Source organism: Antechinus flavipes, chromosome 2 (assembly GCF_016432865.1).
Source record: "Antechinus flavipes isolate AdamAnt ecotype Samford, QLD, Australia chromosome 2, AdamAnt_v2, whole genome shotgun sequence".
NCBI lineage: Eukaryota > Metazoa > Chordata > Mammalia > Dasyuromorphia > Dasyuridae > Antechinus > Antechinus flavipes.
Window position 1 is genome coordinate 3,866,929 of NC_067399.1, and position 8,231 is coordinate 3,875,159.

The following is an 8,231-nucleotide window of genomic DNA, read 5'->3' on the forward strand; positions in this document are numbered from 1 at the left end:
CCCTGACATCTCAGGAAGGGAGATGAAAAGCACCAAAGGGAAGTGGGGGTTGCTAGCAGGTTTCTGGGCTGAAGGGTCTTATTATGCACAAACCCATCAGCATGGGAACACATAGCACATAGCAACAACGCAGAGACTATTAGTGATGACTCTCCCCACAGTCAGTGCAGGCTTGATGTGGTATAACAAACATGAATTATACACCCAAGTACGCTATACCAAACTATAAATCAACATTGTATTGTAAAAGATTGCCAGAAGTCCTAGAAGGAGAGTATGTAAACAGCAGTCACACATACACCTCCTCAGCAGCCAAGAGATAGTCCAAAACCAGTCTATTGTCCATTGCTTCACATATCAGGGAATCCAATGATCCCCCCAAGTTTTTGAAGTCCAGCAAAAGTCTTTTTGTCTTAGGGAATCCAATGATTCCAGCAGAATTTGAAGTCCTGTGATAGTCTTATCATTTCTCAGAAAATCCAATGATTCCTGAGGGCTTTCAAGTCTTATGTCTCAAAGAATCCGATGATTCCTGAGGGATTTAAAGTCCTACAACAATCTTATCATGTCTCAGAGAATCCAATGATTTCTGAGGGTTTTGAAGTCCAATGATTTTCTATGTCCATGAGTCAAACGCCATAACTGCCACACTCTTTCAATGGTGAGCACAATCAGCAACAGAACCACCCGATGTTTCTTGGGTCTTCTCCTTCATTTCAAGGGTCTGCTCCATCTCTCTGCGATGGACAAGGCGAATACGGCTCGTTGGCACCCATCTGATTCCTTCTCCACCTGTAGAGATACAAGCAAACCCTCTCCCCCAGTTAACCTATCTGGTCCCTTCCATTCACCACTTTCTGGGTCTCTCCACATCACCTGGCGATTATCTAAAGATAGTGGAGCTGCTCGCACTGGACATTGCCCTTCCAGTGGGTTATAAAACCTGTCTGCCGGAGCCAGTGCATCTTTGCCAAAAATCAAGAAGTTAATAGTATAAAGTGCTAGATTTAGTAGTTCTCTAGGGTTACCTGTGGCTCCCCCTTTCTTTTGTTTTTGGAACAGCGTCTTAATGTCTCTGTTTCTCCTCTCTACTATTGCCTGTCCTTGAGGATTAAAGGGTATGCCAGTGGTGTGTAAAATCTGATACTGTGCACAAAAGTGTGCAAAATGTTTGGAGGTATATGCAGGTCCATTATCTGTTTTTATTGCTTGTGGCACACCCATAATTGGTAATGCTTGCGTGAGGAATTCAGTGACCCCTCGGGCTGTCTCATTTGCTGCTGGTATGGCAAAAGTGAATCCTGAAAAGGTGTCTACCACAGCATGGATAAAAGACAGACGACCGAAAGATTTATAATGGGTCCCATCCATTTGCCAGATTTCATTGGGTCTCAAACCACGAGGGTTCTTCCTTGGAGGCAGTGTAGGAGCGTGGACCACTGGAGACTCTCAAACGGAATAATATACATAAAGCGCTTAGTACAGTGCCTGGCTCACAGTAGGCATTAAATAAATACTTTCTCCCTTCCCCCTTCCCCCTTGTGTTTGTTCCCTTCAAAGTGCCCCGTGCAGGCACGAATCCCAGCTCTCCCTGGGTCACCGTGCTGCTGGATGCATTTCTTTGGAAGGAGACACTCTTTGCTTTGTGCTTTGTGGACTGGTCCTTTTTATTCCCGGGGACTAGATGGCAGAAGGAAAAGTACAAGCCTGGATGATGGGGGAAAGGGGCAAATGTGTCTATTTTCCTTCTTGCTTTATCTTCTCGGAGTCAGAAGTAGCAAAAACAATCTGTGGGGAAACAGGTGGAATACTGCACCACACTCGGCGCTCGGGTCCCAGCTCCAGTTCGGTAACAAGGGGAACCATTTGTACTTAGGCGTTTGCTGTCTGCTTTTTATCTTTTACTTGCTTTTCAAGGTCCATTTTAAAGTTTAGAAATGGGGCAGGTTCATCCAAAGAGGCTTCTTTTACCCTGAGAGCCACTTATTTGATGTCCACAACTGAAAACAGCAGGTTTCTAGGGCAGCCTCGTCACTTCAGACAGATCCAGTCCTGGGCCAACGTCTCATGACAGAACACGGCGTGTTCTTCCTCCCGAAAGGCTCTGTGGAGGTTACCCGTATCACATTGAAAAGCCCAGGCCAGAGAGTCCACAGCCACTTTCCCAGGCTCTCTCGCTTGAGACAAATCCAAATGCTGTTTCAATCTACATAGAGGCGTTACTTTCCCTTTAAATTGACTGTTCCTATTTGACAGAGAAGGAAACTGAGGCACAGAGAAGTTATTAAGTTCGTTCAATCCAAGATCATTAAAGTAGTAAGCCATGGAAGGTGACCTGAGTCCAGATCCTTTGTTGTCAGAGCTGGGGGCCGCCCTGTACTGGGGCTGCAGAGAGACCCCTGTGTCCCCACAGCGGAGGAGGCTAGGAGGGGGTCCCTGAGAAGACCCTTCCTAAACAGCTCACACGGGCTTTTGGACTCTTCTTCCCCCTTGGGGCTAGGTGACGCCCGGCTTGCTGTGGGCGGCTCTGGACTCAGCTTGGTGACACGAAAGGGGAAAGCTGGCAGGAGGGAGACCAGGCGCGCCGGCCCCCGTTCTGGCCCTGCTGGAACAAAGGAGGCTCAAGTAAGAAAGGCTCTTTTGGAGAAGAAGGGAGATCCCTCCTGCAAAGAAGGGGCTCCCACCCAGGAGGTGCTAATGTCACGGGTTACGGGGTGCGTGTGCCTTTTCCAAGGCAAGAGGGTCAGCGGGGGTCGCTGCAGTCCCGCCCGCCAGAGCCCCCTCAGTCAGCACCCAGGCCCCCCAGCCGTGGCCGGGCTTCCTGCAGACCCGAGAGACGCCACGCGGCTCTGTCTCACGGGGCGGCCGAGCTCAGGTCTCCGAGCAAAGACCTTTTGTTATTTGCTGGGAGAACAGCACAAGCTGCGCGGGGCCCTTGGCCCAGACTCCCAGCACCCCCCGGGAGCAGCTTCGGCTCTTACGTAAGCCATGTTTAGCTCTCCTCTCCTCCTGGGGGGTGGGAACAGAAGGCCAGCACCCAGGGTTCGCGGAGGAGGGAACTGCAGAATCTGGGGCACATTTGCATCTGTTTGCTCCGGGACACGTGCAGGGAGAAGCAGGGTCATTCTGAACGGGCCCCAGCAGCTGGACGGTCTGCAAGGAAAGCTCCCGGGGAGCATGGACATGGAAAGGGGGGCAAAGGGAGAGAGACGGGGGAGAGCATGAAACACACCAAACCCCGTGTCTCCGGAGCCTGAGCTCTGGAGACTGAGATCCGGGCTACGGCGTGTGAGCCCTGAATGACAAGTCTCAGCCAGTCTCACCAGCCAAATGGCTGTCCTGCCCTTTACGGCAATCACCTTCGTCCTTCCACACGGAGGCGCTGGACCCTCGGGGATGTGCCAGTGAAGACACCAGACGGGGGTCCCCACCGAGAGGGCACCGGGTTTTCTATCGGACGTATGAGAAAGCCTGCACCCCTCTGTGCACTAGTGGAAACCTTCCCTCCATGACTGTCGCCCCTTCCCCACTCCATCCCAGGGCCTTCATCTCCATCTTGGGCCCATCCCCCTCGGCTGAGGATCGCGCTGACCCGTGAGCACGCCGCATCCTCCCGTCCGTGCCCGCTGCCCGTACGATGCCCACAGCGTGGGGCTGTCCCGGGATCTTGGGCAGGGGTCGGGTGCGGATGGAGGAGGAGCAAAGGCTCCGAACTGAGGGGGGAGACGAGGACGTGCACTCGAGAAACACTGGGGGGCTCTTCCTGAACCAAACCCCGTGTTTGGCAGGAATATCTCTGTAAAGGGCCACGTGGCTGAGAATCCGGAACACACGAGCCCTGGCGACTGCGAGGCCAGTTGGAGCCCAAGGCACGCACGGGGCACTGACCCAGCAGGGCCCGGGAGAGAAGCACAAAAATGCCCCTAGCGGCTCCCGAGGGGGCTGCCCACCCGCTGGGGAGGGGCTGAACGAGGCGTGGTCTGGGAACGGGCCCCGGGCTCGCTCTGGTTCTGGGAAGGGACTTCAGAGGAATCTGGGAGGACCTGTGGGAGCAGACCCGGGAGACTCGTTCCAACACTATGGAGACAAACACCTTCGGAAGCCGCGAGCTCTCTGCTCATCTTCCCAAAGACCCAGGGCCAGATCCGAGGCCCCGATGAAGCAGCCGCCCGGCCCCGGCCCAGAGAAGGCAGAGGAGCGGAACAGGCAGCACGAGACACAGTTTGGGCACAGCCGGGGAGGGATTTGTTTTACTTGCCTCTGCAAGCTGCAGGGTCCTAGAATTTCCTCCTCAGAAGGGCCATCTTGGCCCCTTTGCCCTTTGGCTTGGCCAGTGGCCTTAGTTACTCTTCAAGGAATGGCAGCAAAATCATATGGAAAGCATTTATTAACTTCCTCCTGGGCGCAGGCCCTAGAGATGCAGGGAGAAAAGTCAGAGTCCCTGCCTCCAGCGCCCACGCAGGAAGGGAGGTGGGCCCGTGGGAGGGCCCGGAGGGCCGCCATCTCCTACCGTCCAGGTGTCCGAGAGATCCTGGCCTGGTCATTGGCCATCAGGTAGGGGGAGCGAGCAGGAGAGTCTGGATGCATCCCGGCTCTGTCAGAGAGAGGAAGGGAAGAGAAGGGGCCAGGATCCAGCCAGCACCAAAGGGGGAGGGAACGGGAGCGGGGGTGGGGGAGGCAGTCTGAGACGGGGCAGCCATCCAGGAGCCGACTCTGGTTCCGAATCCGCCAAAGGGTCTTGTCCAGGCCCTCCTGAGCCGGCTGGGTGCAATGCTGGGCCAGTCTGCAGGGCCCGGCTTGCAGCCCCTGGCCAAGGGTCTCACCTGGGTGCTGGCCCATGTCACGCCCCCCCGACTCTGTTTCCCCATCTGTGCAATGAGGGGCCGGCCCCAACAATCTCCAACATTTTATGATAATATGTACTTGGAACAAAGATCTGGTGTACCAGAATCCTCCTCCTCACACTTCCTCTCAAGGGAACAGATTCTGGAGGGAGGAGCAAAGAACAGAAGAGGGAGAAGGGAAATGAGGGGGGGGGAAAGGGGGAGAAGAGGAGGAGGAAGAAGAGGAAGAGAGGAGGAGGAGAGGAGAAGGGGGAGGAGGAGGAGGAGGGGAGGACGAGCAAGAGGAAGAGGGGGAGGAGGAGAAGGGGAGGAGGAAGAAGAGGAGAGGAGGAGGAGGAGAGGGGGAAGAGGAGGAGGGGAAGAGGAGGAAGAGGAAGAGGAGGAGGAGAAAGAGGAGGAGGAAGAGGAGGAGGGGGAGGAGGAGGAGGAGGAAGAAGAGGAGGGGAGGAAGAGGAGGAGGAGGAGCCTTTTCCTCCCAGAGGAGCTTGGGCACTGGCCTCTCCCAGGTTCTATCCAGCTATCTCTGGATGGGGAAGCTTTAGGGGCATCAGATGTGGGGGTATCTCTCCCCTGACTCATGGGGAGCCCAACCCAAAGAGTAAACTTGTTTGGGGAAGATTCAGCCCTAATCTGGCCCCACGGGCCCTGGCCACCGGTCTGGCCCCCAGGCTGCCTGGGTAACCCAGCCCTGCTGGAGCTTTCTGTGGTGCCGGCCCTGGCCGCCCTGTGCTCGTCTACTCACCCCGAGGGTCCCTGGGAAGCTCATTCCCCAGTGCAGACACTGTGGTGTTGGGGTCTCTGGGGGGGGCAGCTGGCCCCTGCCCCAAATGGGCTCTGGATTCCCATCGAGGGAAGCAAACCCACAGCTCCCCTGTCACATGGCAATCGTCACTGTGGTAACAGGGAGCAGGCAGGTGATTCTGGGACACAGGCAGGGGTGGAGAGCCCCCGACTCCGGAAGGCCTGGCCCAGCCCTGTCAGAGACCGGTCATGGTGGAGTTTTTTTTTTCACAATAGCTTTTTTTTGTTCCAAATACATGAGAGATGGTTTTCAACATTCACCTTCAAAAACCTTGTGCTCCGAATTTTTCTCCCCCCCCCCCATCCCTCCCCTAGACAGCAAGCAATCCAACACAGGGAAAACATGTGCAATTCTTCCCCCCGCCCCAGGCAATTGGGGTTAAGTGACTTGTCCAGGGTCACACGGCCAGGAAGGTTAAGTGTCTGAGGCCAGATTTGAACTCAGTCCTCCTGACTTCAGGGCTGGGGCTCTACCTGCTGCCCCACCCAGCTGCCCCTGAAATTCTTCTCAGCATATTTCCTTATTCATCGTACCGCACAACAAAGCAGATCAAAAGGAGGAAGCAGACACAAAAAAGGGGGGAAACCAAGCAAACACACAGCACCAGCACCCAAAAAAGGTGAACGGCCTAAATTGTGCCCCCCCTCCCACAGCCTCTCTCTGGGTGCGGACGGCTGCCCATCACCCGTCTGTTGGAACTGGCCTGGAGCCTCTCATTGCTGGAAATGGAGACCTGCTCATCGTCTCATCTTGCTGTCGCCGCGTCCGATGATCTCCTGGTCCTGCTCCCTTCCCTCAGCATCGGTTCCTGTCAGTCTCTCCTGCTGGTCATTTCTTACAGAGCAACACTATTCCCTAACATGCCCATCTCCTAACTTACTCGGCCGTTCTCCCCGATGGGCCTCGGCTCAGTTTCCAGTTTCTGCCACAAACATTCTTGCCCATGTGGGTCCCTTTCCCTTCTTTAAGGTCTCTTTGGGACACAGACCAGTAGAGACACTGCTGGGTCAAAGGGGACGCACAGTCTGACAGCCCTTTGTGCTCTGGTTGGATCCGTTCACGACTCCACCAACAAGGCAGCAGTGTCCCCGGCTCCCCACATCCGCGCCAACATCCATCGTTCTCCTTTCCCGGCACCTTGGCCAGAGGTCACAAGTGGAAATTCTTTCCCCCTCCCCCATACCCCAGGGAGGTGGTGACTGACTTCCAGCAGCCTGACTGCCCAACCCCCCCCCACGTGAGCCCCCAGTGCTACTCCCCCCCTGCCGGTTGATCTTTGCTGAGGGGTAGAGGAAAGGCTGCTGGACGGATTTGGGGGCAGAGCTGGCTTCAGATCCTGGCTCCGCCTGACTGCAAGGCTGTGGGGAAGTCCCTGCTTGCCGGCCAATGTGGCAGGAGCCCTTAGGTCCCACCCAAAGCCAAAGAGGAGTTCCCAGCACCCTTTGGGCTTCCTTCCCCTCCCGGAGGGCTCCTCCCCCAGTAAACAGGTTCATCCTGGTCTCTCTTCCTCCCTCCCTCAGAGGCCAAACAGAGCAAGCCCAGGGCCCCGGCCCCTGCCTGAGCCCCCCGCCCCTGCCTGAGCCCCCCACTCCTGCCCGAGCCCCCGGTCCCTGCCCGAGCCCCCACCTCCTCCTGGGATGGGAGTGTTGGGAAGATGCATTGGACGCACCAACTGCTGCAGACCCCGCTGCTGGAGCATCCCGAGCTGGTGTCCCGGCCTCTTCCTCCCTCCTTGTCTCCCGCATTGAACCTTCAGCCCCACCCGGCCCTTCCTGGGCTGCCCCCCGCCCCTCACCCCTCTGGTCAGAAGGCTCAGCTCTGGGGCAGAGGCCGGGGGGCCGCCGGGACCCAACAGAGAGACAGGACCGGACCCTGAGTCTCAGACCAAGCATCCGCGAGTCTGCTCACTGTGGGCCCGACAAGCCCGGCCCAAACCCAGCCTCTCCGGCCCGTAGTTTTGTCCCAGCGGCTCATGGATGGGAGTGACGGCCATTCTCACTCCCAGCATGTGCCCTCGGCCATGGGAGGCAGGGAACCTCAGCCTGGGAGCCTCTGGGGGGCCAGGCTTCCCAGGATCCCCTTCTCTCCTCCCCCACTCTCCCCCTTGGAACTTCCTCCCACAGCTCAGACAGCAGCTCCTCCTGTCTGTCCATCCTTGCCCTCCACTGGCAGCCAGGCCCAGGGGCCTCCCTGACTCCCCACTGGCAGCCGGGCCCAGGGGCCTCCCTGACTCCCCACTGGCAGCCGGGCCCAGGGGCCTCCCTGACTCCCCACTGGCAGCCGGGCCCAGGGGCCTCCCTGACTCCCCACTGGCAGCCGGGCCCAGGGGCCTCCCTCACCCCCACTGTTAGCCGGGCCCAGGGGCCTCCCTGACGCCTTCCCAGCATCTCTAGCATCCATCCCCTTCCTGCCACGGGGCAGGGCCTGAGCACCAACCACCTCCCATGATAACTGTCACTAGCCCCTCTCTCTGCCCTTTCTGCCCACTCCAAGCCACCTCTAAGTGATTTTCCTACAGCCCAGACCTGCCTGGCAACACTCCCCTACTCTTCCCTAACTCACACTAACCCTCACCCTCGAGAAAT

The 8,231-nt window shown here is 57.1% G+C and overlaps 1 long non-coding RNA gene across 1 annotated transcript; it reads right to left on the reverse strand.

Moving 5' to 3' along the window:
• Positions 1-220: 220 nt before the first annotated feature.
• Positions 221-5,116, reverse strand: LOC127547285 (uncharacterized). The gene is made up of 2 exons (XR_007950148.1): positions 2,982-5,116; positions 221-2,602 (listed from the first exon to the last, which is right to left on the reverse strand). It is a non-coding gene; the product is annotated as an uncharacterized LOC127547285 (long non-coding RNA).
• Between the last annotated feature and the right edge of the window lie 3,115 nt (positions 5,117-8,231).